This window comes from Anas acuta, chromosome 2 (assembly GCF_963932015.1).
Source record: "Anas acuta chromosome 2, bAnaAcu1.1, whole genome shotgun sequence".
Taxonomy (NCBI): Eukaryota; Metazoa; Chordata; class Aves; order Anseriformes; family Anatidae; genus Anas; species Anas acuta.
In genome coordinates this window covers 114,453,443-114,466,889 of record NC_088980.1, presented here as the reverse complement: position 1 = coordinate 114,466,889, position 13,447 = coordinate 114,453,443, and the positions used below count along the sequence as shown (strand labels likewise).

Here is a 13,447-nt window from a genome sequence, read left to right as displayed (position 1 = left end):
GATGAAGAATCTTTTTGAACTTACTGTTTTCTTTAGGATTACAAGAAAACTGTACTCTTGCAGAAAATCCATCTGTAGCATAGTGAGGAAAGCATGTACATAAAAACTGTTTTTGTACATAAATATATGTACATAAAAACTGAAAATTAACAGGGTTATTATTATTTGAATTATTTTATGTCATATTGTTGAACTGAAAAAATAACAAAAAGATACACTGGTCTTCTAAAAAATTATGGATAGTGCTATCCAAAAGGTAGTAATATAATATTTTCCCAATTGCATAGTGCATGGATCTCAAGCTTTGGAAACTGAGGAAGAAATGAATTCATTGATGAAAAGGCAGGAAGAGTTCTTTGTGATTTTATAATCTGGTACAAATAGCCAAGATCATGCACAAGCTGAACAAAGGGGAAAATCACACCTGGAATCAGAATTAGCTAAAAAAAATGTTACTTATTTTATTTGAACTTTATCTTTACCCTCTTGAGAAATAAATAAATATACATATATATATATAATCATACAAAGCTTTCTTATTGGTATCAAAAGTATTAAGTGCATTGGTATTCCAGCACAGATTCTATCTTCCCAAAAGGCTGAATAATCCTGTGAAGCCACAAGACACAGAAACAGTTTCTGTTTTCCTATTCATGGGTGTTATAACCACCTAATAAAGTTAAGTGGCTAAATATTGTTTTTACTGAGGAAGAGAGGATACTTCCCTGCCTAAAGAGGAAGCCAGTCTTTGGTGGCCTGTAGCCATACCAGAGCATCCTGTCCAGTGACCCAGTCAACCTGTCTCTGTGTAGGGATAGCCCTTAATAACCAGACACAATATTTTATGGCAGGTGTAGTTTAGTGGACTAAACACAGCATTAAAGGTCCAGCCTTCCTGATCCTAATAAGAGCTCACATAATTGCTCATATATATTTCTCTTTCCTGTAATAAAGTATCTGCATCATGAAACAGGCACAATGACACCTTCCTTAAACACATATTTAATTGATTTGTTGATGCTCGCAATACCATTTGAGGATGAAAAGTTCTTCAGATGTCCTCTTGTGTGAAATCATTACTCGTTCCTGAGTCAGACTGAAATTGTATTATCTTCCAAGAGAATTTTCACTCAGAATTTCATATTGTATTGCTAAATTCAAATATTCATTCAAATTGACTGGTTAGCTTTTTTATCTTTTGAAAACTCCATGTGACAAATGCTGGTACTTTCCAGTACTGTGAAGTGATTTCTAACAAGTAGATATACAAACACCAGAGCAGAGAAGAGAAAAATGTCAGTATTTCAAATGAGAGCAGAGGCAGGCCAGTATCCCCCTAATCTCTACTGTTAGAAAAAATATTCTATTAAAATTTATTATTGAAAACTATTTTCATAAATGGGCTGCTACTATTGAGAAATAATGTTAATGTTTTCTACCAAGTTCTTGCTCAAACAATTGAGTGAAGATCCTGAACGGTTCAGCTGTACAATTAAAAAAAAAAAAAATCCAGAAGAAAATGTTGAATTGATTCAGAGCACTGTAACAAGAAACAGGATTGTCCCTGATACTTCAGCTTTAAGTTGCTGCCCATGACAGAGGTGGTTTTTTTTTTGTGTTTTTTTTTGACAGACTGGAGCAGTCTTGGTTGTGGTTGGTGACTCATGGTGACTCATGAACAAATAAAGGTAATTCTCTCTTTAAAAAAAGGTCTCTAAAAGACATAGTTTTTAAGCTATGGTGATAGTTGGTGCATTCATAAATGAATTACCTTATATTGTTGTAAGTACTGCAACGTTTCACATATTGTGGTCATGTTCACAAAAAAATGTTTGTAGTAAGTTTGCTCTTCATAAAGTTAAAAGTTTCAGCAGTGCCTACAATATTGTGCTTTTTGCCTGTTCACTGAAATTGGGCTTAAATAGAGGTCAATGTAAGCTAAGGTCTTGGAAACTCCTGTCTGCTTCTGGGAGATAAAACTACACTCACATATAACTGCAGTTGGTCAAATATCTCATAAAACTGGTGAAATAGTTTTGGGTGCTGTAGTGTGCCATGCAAAATAGCTGAGCTTAGGTAGTGTCTTCTCTAAAATGTCTACAGGCCAAAAGATAAACCTGCTAGACAACTTTCTAAGGTGGGGACTTTTTGTGAATAATTAGCCCTGAGCAATGAAACTCAGGAGCCACACCTGGGTTGAATCTTTGATCTGTCTTTATACAGCTAGAACCACATTATAGAGTTTATTATCCTGATGTTGCAGGCGATAAAATCCTTACTCTTGCATCCACACTGTGTGTATGTGCATGCCTATATCTCTCATATATATATATGTATATATGTATGTATATACATATGGTAACAGTAGATACTAAGGCTCCCTCTTCAATGTAATGTTTCTCCATTGTTCATTCTGGTGTGGTTTAATCACTTATATGATTTGTTATTTTTTCTTTCTTTCATGTAAAAGATGAAACTCAATGACACATTCTTTCTTGATAGCATCAGTTTTAAGAACAATATGTACAATAATTGTGCTGACAGGGAAGGATCTGCACCTGACCTATTTAGCAGCTACACTTATCGAAGACTGTAAAATGAAATAATCATTTATAACATACACATGTATGTATTTTTAAAATGCCATTATTTTAGACAGGTTTTATTAAATAAGAAAAAGGGTCAGGCAGTCTCATGTATCTGATCAAGCTATGTATGGTCTTTACTGGATACTCTACATGAAAAACTGAGTTGAATGATAATCAGTTTCTCCTCTGTTTTAATCCTTGATTCACTTGCAGCTCTATCTGTGGCCTCGGGCAAATCCCTGAGATCCTCTGTCTATCTTATACATGCCATAAGAATTATAATAATATGGAATTAATTGGTTATGTGTTTTCCATTTTGGAGATTATTAGCCTGATTCTTCTCTTGTTTACACCAATGTAATATCTCAATTTAATGAATTTGCGGCTGTACAATTTAGAGAAATTCAAGCCCAGCTTCCACCATCATAGTTATTAATGCTTCAGCTCTTGTATAATTAAGTTCTGCAAAAACACCGAGGAAACACCAATTTTACAAAAATTGTCAAGAATAAAATACTTTGATTCTTCCCTATCTGTCTGTCTTGGGACCAGTGATTTTCAATATCTTCATCAATGACATAGATGATGGGATTGAGTGCACCCTCAGTTGACACCAAGCTAAGTAGTACAGTTGATACCGAAGAAGGAAGCGATGCCATTCAAAGGGACCTGGACTGGCTGATGAAGTGGTCCCATGTGAACCTCATGAGGTTCAACAAGTCCAAATGCAAAGTGCTACAGCTGGGTCAGGGCGATCCCAGACATGAGTACAGACTGGGAGAAGAACTCATTGAGAGCAGCCCTGTAGGGAAGGACTTGGGGGTTCTGGTGGATGAAAGGCTTGACACAAGCCAGCAGTGTGTGCTTGCAGCCCAGAAGGCCAACTGTATCCTGGGCTGCACTGACAGAGGAACGACCAGCAGGTCAAGGGAGGTGATTGTGCCCCTCTGCTCTGCCCTTGTGAGGCTCCACCTGGAGTGCTGTGTCCAGAATTGGGACTCCCAGCACAAGAAGGATGTGAAGCTCTTCAAGCAGGTCCAGAGGAGGGCCACAAAAATGATCAGAGGGCTCCTATGAAGAAAGACAGAAAGAGCTGAGGATGTTCAGCCTGGAGAAAAGAAGGCTCTGGGGAGACCTCATTGCAGCCTTTCAATACTTAAAGGTGTCTTATAAAAAGGATGGAAAAAGACGCTTTACTTGCACAGATAATGACGGCACAAGAGGGAATGGTCTTAAACTAAAAAGGGACAGATTTAGACTAGACATTAGGGGGAAATTCTTCACTGTAAGGGTAGTAAAGCACTGGAACAGGTTGCCAAGAGAGGTTATGGATGCCCCATCCCTGAAGGTGTTCAAGGCCAGGCTGGATGGAGCCTTGCCCAACCTGATGTAGTGGGTGGCATCCCTGCCTATGGCAGGGGGGTTGGAACTTGATGATCTTTAAGGTCACTTCCAATCCAAGCCATTCTATGACTATAAATAGCTGAGGGGAGTGTGTCAAGAGAACGGAGATGGTCTCTTCTTGGTTGTGCTCAGCAACAGGATGAGAGACGATGGGCACAAACTGAAGCACAGGAAATTCCGTTTGAATATGAGAGGGCACTTCTTTATTGTGAGTGTGTCAGAGCACTGGAACAGGTTTCCCAGAGAAGTTGTGGAGTCTCCTCTGTAGATATTCAAAACCCACCTGGATGCCATCCTGCACAACGTGCTCTAGGTGATTCTGCTTGGCAGGGGTTTGGACTAGATGATCTTCAGAGGTCCCTTCCAACCTCAGCCATTCTGTCATTCTATGATTCCCTCCTGTGTAGTAATCACTACTTATATTGAATACAAGATAGAATAAAATTGCATGTCAAGTATGTATTAAAGCTCTAGGAAAGTTAGAAAAGTTATTCTTATGCAAAATTACTAGAAAATCACCCACTAACTCAGAAATTCACCAGGCCATTCTGCATGCAGCTAATAAAAGAAGCCTGCTTCAGTGGAATCCATTGTTGTAAATACTAACTTTTTGATATCTGTTGTTCTTTAGTGTACCTGTGTACCTGTATGAACTTGCTTCTGTCACACTTCTCGTGTGAATATTCACCTTTACTGAACTGATGCTGCAGGTGCCACTGAGAAGTAACTACCTGAGTAGTGGATAAATCATCAGGCAAGTATCTGTGAGCTGTAGTTCTTTCTTCTCTTTTAGATTGTTAAACAGTCAGGCTAACTTGCACATTCAAATAGAAACTCAAGATGAGGAAACTTTAATTTCATTTTGCTTTCAGTACTGGCATATTAAAAGAAAAACAAGTTTTTACACATTCTGGCATTCTTTTGAAATTAAACCAAAAATAAAATGTTTTAGAGCTACAAAAATTTAGAATAATAAATAGCACTGCCCTTTTATATTACTCAGGAATTTCTTATACTTCTATCCCAATATAAATTATGAATATTCATGTATTACTTTTCACTTAAGCTTTTATGAAGCCATACACAGCGTGGTTTATTCTCTAACATAAGGTCTAGGAAATTTCATATTAGGCCTGGACTAAATGTCTAAAAAAGAATAGAAAAAAAATAATAATACATTAAATTTCACCTTTGTTTGATCATTTTTAAGTAAACTAAGCAGTTTTGTCCATTTTTATCTTAAAAATCCTCCATATTCCCAAGGACAAACACTGATCTTCTGATCCTGTTGATGCCAGGAGGCCATGAATAGAAAAGCTGCAGAACATGGTGAATCCTTCTCCTTGCACACTCTGCTCAGCAGTGATGGTTCCACCACACAGCATCCCAGGAGTGGGTCCTGCCCAAGGGGTAGTGGGGCCAACCTGGGATGCCCCTGGTGGGGGGCAGCCCCAGGTCCCCCTGCAGAAATGGCACACAGGAGGAGCACCTGTGACTTTGCAGCTCCTGTAGTGCAATGTTTGCACTCTACTATTGCCTGGGCTTGTTGTGAGGGCTTGGACTCACAGCTGATTCTCCGAGAACGTCCAACAAATCTTGCATCTGAGTGAGGTTTCAGTCAAAACCTCAAGTAGCATTTGTTAACAGCAGTGTTTGCAGTGCTGTGGTTTCAACTTCAGGCTAAGAAAATGAACAGTTAATGGGCAGTAATTTTTAAGAGACTTGTAGGGAAATGTGGTTTTGTTTGGCTATATGCTGACTCTCAGGCTGAGGTATCAAGTAATGTGTTCAGTGCGTGGTTTCTTTTTAAGACCTACAAAAATGCTTTTGGTCAACTGTTGCAGTGCTAAAATAATCCACTTCAGTTAGCATTTTAGGTTGGCATTCATGTATTCAAGAGCTCTAAAAATTTTGTCAGTAGGGCTGGTGGCCATGGAAATGGAGGACTGCCTGATCTGTCTAAGGTACAGCTCAGAGCTAGGGTGCTGCCTGTCTCCTAATAAGCCTTGTTTCCAATCACAACACATGAACTTTTCTTCCTTCCTTCCTTCCTTCCTTCCTTCCTTCCTTCCTTCCTTCCTTCCTTCCTTCCTTCCTTCCTTCCTTCCTTCCTTCCTTCCTTCCTTCCTTCCTTCCTTCCTTCCTTCCTTCCTTCCTTCCTTCCTTCCTTCCTTCCTTTCTCTCTCTCTCTCTTTCTCTCTTTCTTTCTCTCTCTCTTTCTCTCTTTCTCTTTCTTTCTCTCTTTCTCTCTCTCTTTCTCTCTTTCTTTCTCTCTTTCTCTCTCTTTTTCTCTCTCTCTTTCTCTCTTTCTCTATTTCTCTCTTCCTCTCTCTCTTTCTCTCTTTCTCTCTTTCTCTCTTTCTCTCTTCCTTCCTTCCTTTCCTTCTTTCTTTCCTTCTTTCCTTCTTTCAAGTCTCTTGTTTATCTTGTGGGTATGGTGTGCTTCCCCTTACATCAAGAATGGTTTTTAAAAACTGTGACTACTCTTTCTCTCTCTCTTTTTCTTTTTCTTTCTTCCTCATTTCCCCATTCCGTTAAACCTCCATCCTATACAGCTAGGCATTAGTATGGCGCATGCCGCAGCAAGAGCCCTGACTGAAACACAATTCACACATATGTACAGGGTGGAGAATGGTGAGGCCCATCAGCAAAATAAAATAAAATAAAATAAAATAAAATAAAATAAAATAAAATAAAATAAAATAAAATAAAATAAAATAAAATAAAATAAAATAAAATAAAATAAAATAAAATCCCAGTGGGAAAAAAATGAGAAACCTCCACCATCAGAGCAGATGAACAAGATTGTAGAACATGAACAAATTTCTTCCCCCTCAGATTTCTCACAGAGTCAGCAAGATCAGGCCAGCATTTGGCCGTTGTAATTCATGGTTGAGTGCATTAAGTGTAGCCGACATCGGTTTTGGTGTAAGTTAGCATGCTGGGTTGTGGCCTACCATGCTTGAGAAACTGGTTCACGCTCACAGCGGTGAGCTGTCTGCCATGAGCAGCGAGGTGGGGCCAGCCACCCTAGTACCGGCTTTGTAAAATGTCTCCAGACTTATTTTAGCGTCTCACATGTATTTAGTGCTTCTAGAACTGGCTAAAACTAGAAAGCACAACAGGACTGAGAAAATACAGGAAGAGGAGATTAGGCTTTCCAATCTCAGAGTAAACTTTTCATTCTAAACAGTTAACTAGTTAGAACTAGTTATACGAGCAAAGCTGTTGTTTTGTCCCAGCCAGTTTGCCTGTCTGCAGGATTCCCTGTCGAGGCGTGGTTGTAGGCAGCATGCTGTGGTTAACTAGGCTACACGCTTCACAGCCCCACTGTATGTGCTTGGCCTGGCTGCATGCTGTGGGCACTTCATGAGAGCGCAGAGAGACGATCCCCAGGCCACACTTGAGGCTGCAGACGCGGGCCTCTCAGCATTCACAGGAGGCTCAAATTTCAGCCCTGTGCTGTTGGGAACAGATCAGGCACGCCAGGGGTGAAATATTTTAACATCGTGCTGTGTTTGGTTTTCTGCTGTGGTTATAACCTTCAGACATTAAATACAGCATGCTCTTCACCTAGGTTACTTGACAGAAAAAAATATTTCTTGTTTGGTTTGGTGGAAAATGTGTATTTTATATATGGATTTTGTATGACAGTGTAAAACAGAAATGCAACATATATGCAATATATATGTGTATAAATATTTAAAACACCATTATTATTTTAAGTGTAAGGATTCCTGCATTGGTAATCAAATGTCCATTAGAAACATAAATAAATAAATAAATAAATAAATAAATAAATAAATAAATAAATAAATAAATAAATAAATAAAAATCTGCATTTATTATTAAGCATGCATGTTTTCCTCCAGCAATATATCTAAGTCTTTTTGATACTGAATGGGAATCCTTTCTTCCAGAAATATTTGTATGTAATCAGAAGAACAACAGCAGTAATGTTTTATTGGGTCATTTAGCTCTGATAAAGGAGCACCCCACCCACCCCATTCCTCAGGGTAGACTCAGCCTCCGTGCTTTTCCTCACCGGGGAGGCACGCAGACCCATGGCAGCTCCCAGTAGCACTGGGCTTGTCCCAGCCCACTGAAACACCTGGGCAGGGCTCAGGGCACGTTACACCTGCACTGTGTCCCCAGGCGTCACTCAGTCAAGTGAGGATTGCAGCCCTGCGTCAGATGTGCAGCGGGTTGGACGTTTGGGGTGACAGATAGGGAAAAACAATGCTCAGCAAAAACACACCGGCAGGTTGCTTCCCTCGTCAGCATGATGCTAGCTTGGGCAAAAATGGAAATTCACAGGAATAATTATCAAAGCCTGTAGTTACTGCTGATATGATGAGTAATATAGAGAAGATGATCAAATCCCCTTGGCCAGCATATGAAATTTCAGTGCTTCTACAAATGCCAAATTGGTAATATTATGACTTTTTTTTTTTTTTAACAGCCTTTTGGATTGTGCATGTAATCCACAAATGTGTGATTTTATTTATTTATTTATTTTTTTTTTTTGCCTTGATAGGTGTAATGTGAAAGCCCATCAAATTCTTTGGGCTTTTCTTCTTCTGAAGAAAATGTCTTCAATTTATTGTCGATAATAAAAACAGCTGACAAAAACCTATGTTTTTCTCTTTCTAAATAGGTAATGAATTGAAAAACAAGTTCACAAATACTGTCCTTTGTGTAGCCTTTACATTGCTTTGTACACTGCTTTATGGTGTAGTTAATACTAAAACTTAGCCATTTAGAGTGGATAGTTCTATGATCTATATTACCATTTCAAGTCTTTTGTTGTTGTTGTATGAGACTATTTGCTTCAGAAAACTTGTCAGCTGCTTTCTATTTAACATACGTCTACTGCCAGGTACTGAAAAGATAAACATGTTTGTATAAAATTGATTTTAGTGTTTATCTGGTTACCAACCAATACTATCTCAGTCCTTATCTGTTGTTTGTTTATTTTTTGTCAGCGTCTAATTGCAGTTATTTCTTGTCTCAGTCTCATGGGACAGTTCTGAGGCTCAGGATGCTTTCTCTTTCAGCTCCAGTCACACTGTTCAACAAAAGATTTTACTCCAAATATTGCAGCACATTCTCTATAATCTGAAGCCAAAAATGGCTGATGTCACAAACATGACTAAAGAAAACTCTCAAGGTATGATTGATCTTAGGAGATAATAAACTGTCAAAATATTGTATCATGAATTTAGAATTCCATTTAATTACTAGGAAAAAAAAAAAAAAAAGTTTTATTTCTACCTAAGAAGATACTCTCAGGAAAGAGTTAATTACTAAGACTTCAGTAACACAATTTACATGAGAAATATTAGCTATTTTTCTCTTTATTACAGTTAGTCACCTTAATGCATAATAAACAATTTTAAGCCAAGAAGGACACTGTCATTCACACATACTATATAAGTATGATCATGTAATATGTCATTTTCTGTATTAGTCATTTAGACAGGAAATTCTTTGGAAAATAAAAAGAAAGATGTCTTCAAGACAATTGAACTCCGCTTGCAGTCCTTCAAAATGTTTTGATTGACAGACAAGTACTGCAGCTCAGTCAAAATGATCATCAAAATTAAACACTCTAGCTTCTGTAGTCATTTTTCCCTGTGGAAAGCAAGCAGAAAAGTAATTATTGTCATAAAGACTTATAATATGAAACATATAATTGCTACTTCTCACTTTATAAATGACTGTAAAAGGAAAGATGTGGTAGAGAGTAATGAAATAGATAGTAACTACTTAATGACGCCTCCTGTGAACAACTGTAAGCACAGTGGGCCTTGTTTACTCATCAATTACATCTTTTTACATCTGAATAATGCTATTGATTTTTTTTTTTTTTTGAAACAGCTTTAATAACATTGATGGTAATGAAGTGAATTGAGAAACAAGCCAACTCACTGTTCTTCAAAAATATTAATACGCATAATGAAACACTTTGGATTGCATACTGATTAAGTAGAAAGTAACTTGTCACGACTATTTTTCTGGCATTTTCTTGGACTGCTTTATTCAGTCAAAGCCAAGCAACAGGTAGTATCTTGCTGTTTAGTTAAAGTCTGTATGCCATAAAGTTATGCAAAATCTCTGCAGTTCTCTAGAACTTGATGATAGACTTCATAATTTACCGTATTTACAACATACATGTATAAAACCACATCAAACCTAATGAAGACAACTTGCCCTTGTCACTGTTTATGTTTTTCTAATGTGTGTATCACTTTCCTGATAACAATTACTTCAAAAATCATATAAAATACAACTCAGATCTGAAACACTCAATTGCCTTTTGTTCAATAAAATGAAATCCAGGAGGAATGATTTAGCAAAGCAAATCTACCTCCAGCTAGTTATGCCCACCCTTATGTCCTTTTTTTTTGCAAAGAGACAGATGAAAATAATACTCTGTAAATGAACATTAAACAGTAAATGTATTTCACCTTCAGAAATCTGTATTAACTGGAAGCTTTCTTACCAGTTTAGGCTTCCCTTTCCTTTTTTTTTTTTTTCTACTTTTTTTTTTCCTTCTCTCTCCCCACCCCCCTTTTAACAAGATATGCAGATATGTTGTGCTCCTAAACAAGGCTAATAAGTACTGAAAAGAACAAGGAATGCTCTGATCCGTGTTAGTGGAATGCTATGAAAACCAAGATGCAACATGCATGGTTATATATAAATGCTAGTAGTGATTTATTGATGTGATTTCCACACACACAAGTAGTCCATTCAACCCACATCAACACATACAAGTACAAAATGCAAGTTCAATTTTATTACTAGAAAACTTGTCTCTATGGGAACAAATTCTGTTCAGTGTAACAACAGCAAGTTTAGCTTTAATGTTATTCACCAGTGTATGTAGGCTTTAAATTTTAAAGGAGCAAGTAATTCCACCTGTATGAGTTATGTCAAAAATACACTGCTTCTGGATAAAAATACGTAGCTTCACAAATATGAGACATAACCAGGCAACAAATATGCAAAATAAGCTGTAAGTTTTTGAAGATCACAAGCTGAATTGGATCCAAGGATTTCAACTACTGAAGAAAATAAAAATAGGAACAACAAAAATATTATCCTGATAACCCTGATTTATAAAGAGAAGCACTGTCTGTAAGATGTACAACACAACTTTCTGACCTCCTAATCTCTGATAAGGCTTCATTTCATGTGGTCATTGAAAAGATGCCTATAGGTGATCATCCTACAAGGATGATCAAAGGCCTGAGAAACTTGGCCTATGATAACAGTTTGAAAGAACTGGTATTGCTTTGCCTGAAGGAGAAGAGACAAGGAAAGACACCATAACATTCCAAGATGCCGCAGGAAGAAGTTGAAGTCTAACTTGAAGTCGAAGTATAAGAGGAAGAAAGTAGTTTCAAAAAAAAAAAAAAAAAAAAGTGGGAGAATCTCTATAGAAAAGTAAAGTGGTCTGTGACAAAACAGACCCTTTTCCATGCCACTTATGAGCTTCTCCCAGTCCCTCAGTATGTGTGGTGTGCCTGCCTTGCTTTCCTTCCTTACCTTTACCCTCCCGAACCACCTCTCCCATCCCTTCTGGGGAGGTAGAGCTCCCTAAGAGCACCACTGGCCTCCCTGTGGTCTTCTCCTCACAAGAACAGTCCAAACCACCATGGCCCTTCCTACCACTAGTCCCTTCCTTTACACCACCCTGAATTAAGGATATATTTTCAAAGAGCCTTGAATTGGCTCTCTGTGAAGGTCCTGGAGGACTTAACTAGTGAAATTGCTTTACTCATAGGACACCATAACTTGCTACTGTGTTTTTGGGGAAGCCTAAAGCATTATAGAAACATTAACTACTTTACCACTCACAACAGCATTTTAAATACAGTTATATGGTCAGTTTGGTTTTCAGAGGGAAAACAGATCGTGGGAACTGGTGCATCTTACCACACTTCTTCAATCATAGAAGCAGTTAAAATTGAGGAAGAGAATAAAAGGTGGGAACTCCGTGACTTTGAGCCTCAGGTTCTAAACTCCTATCAGTAAATTCATCTGTCTAGGGAAAATAAATAGATAGATAGATAGATAGATAGATAGATAGATAGATAGATAGATAGATTTGGCAGATTTACTCTCAGTAGTCTATAATGAATCTGAAGTTGTCTTCATGAATCTGAAAACTGGTCTGAAATGTTATGAAAAAGACTTACTTCAAGTCCTGTACATTTGGACTGACTGATTTCAGTGACAATTTTTTTCTCTCATTTCTAACTAAGCTTAGATTACCTGTTCATGATCAATTACTTTGTCCCTACTGAAACACAGTTTCATTCTCTACATCATAAAATCATTACTCATTTTTTAAGGACACAAAACCAGGCCCCACATTCATCTGTTATCAAATGCTTGTTAAACTATTCCACATTTTATGAAATTCATAAACTTTAAGAATATTTTATCTTACCTAAGAATATAAGATTAAATGTGATATCATTTTTAAATTTTGTTTTCTTTTAATCAGGCCAAATTACTGAACTACATCATATTTGAATCCTTTTTTTAGCTTTCGGAGAGATATATAGTGACTAGAAAACAAAAATGTGAGAAAGGTATTTGTTTGTTTGTTTGTTTTGTTTGAGTTTGCTTGATTGCTTAGTAGATGCAAGAATCAATATTACTCCACATTTTGAATAAATCACACAGTCATGACTGCAACTATCTATACTTTGAACTTGAATTGCTATGCTGTACAAAATGAAACTTCCTCTGACAAAACTCTTCATTCTTCATTCTATATATGTATATATATATTTATTTTTTTTAGGTGACAATGATTGCTCCTCTTGCAAAGTGAAAGAACTAAAGCGGAAGAAATATTTACATCCTGAAGATGATGGACTGGAGATAAAATTTCATCAAACCCTTCATACATTGGTTATTGGATACAGTGGTAATACTGAGATGATTAAATGGTGTTGTGTTAATCCACAGTAGTGTGTAGAACAAGACAAATATTGTTAGCCTTTCACAGTTTCTTCATAGAATTTGGAGTAGTCACTGTTATCATCAGAAACTGATTAATAAGATATTTATATCTAGCTGCCTAGTTTAAATGCTGTGGGTTTTTGTTTGTTTGTTTGTTTGTTTTGTTTCTGTCTTTTGTTTATAACTCAGAATGTATTCATTTCATGAATTTGTCCTAAATTTATCTCAGTGTAGATAGCCTCCTGATTAATGCAAATTGAAATGAAAGCAGAAGCACAAATAAAATTTTATCTGCATTTAAATTAGGGAATTAATGGTTTTCATAATTTATTTTTTTAAACTATATTTATCTATCCAAATCCAATAGAGTAGGTGGATAAGAGTATAAATATTTTAATGGGACAGTATTTTCAAACATGTCTCTTGATTCATTTCTGTATCACAAAGTACCTTGCAGGGATCTCTCATTTTCT

At 37.0% G+C, this 13,447-nt stretch overlaps 1 long non-coding RNA gene across 1 annotated transcript in view; it reads left to right on the top strand.

The window, feature by feature from the left end:
- The window catches only part of LOC137851806 (uncharacterized), a 63,667-nt gene extending 50,511 nt beyond the window's left edge, over positions 1-13,156 (top strand). The window contains exons 2-4 of the long non-coding RNA XR_011093488.1: positions 1,633-1,688; positions 4,624-4,746; positions 12,814-13,156. This is a non-coding gene — a long non-coding RNA (uncharacterized lncRNA). The remainder of the gene's footprint in view (positions 1-1,632; positions 1,689-4,623; positions 4,747-12,813) is intronic.
- The last annotated feature ends 291 nt before the right edge of the window (positions 13,157-13,447 follow it).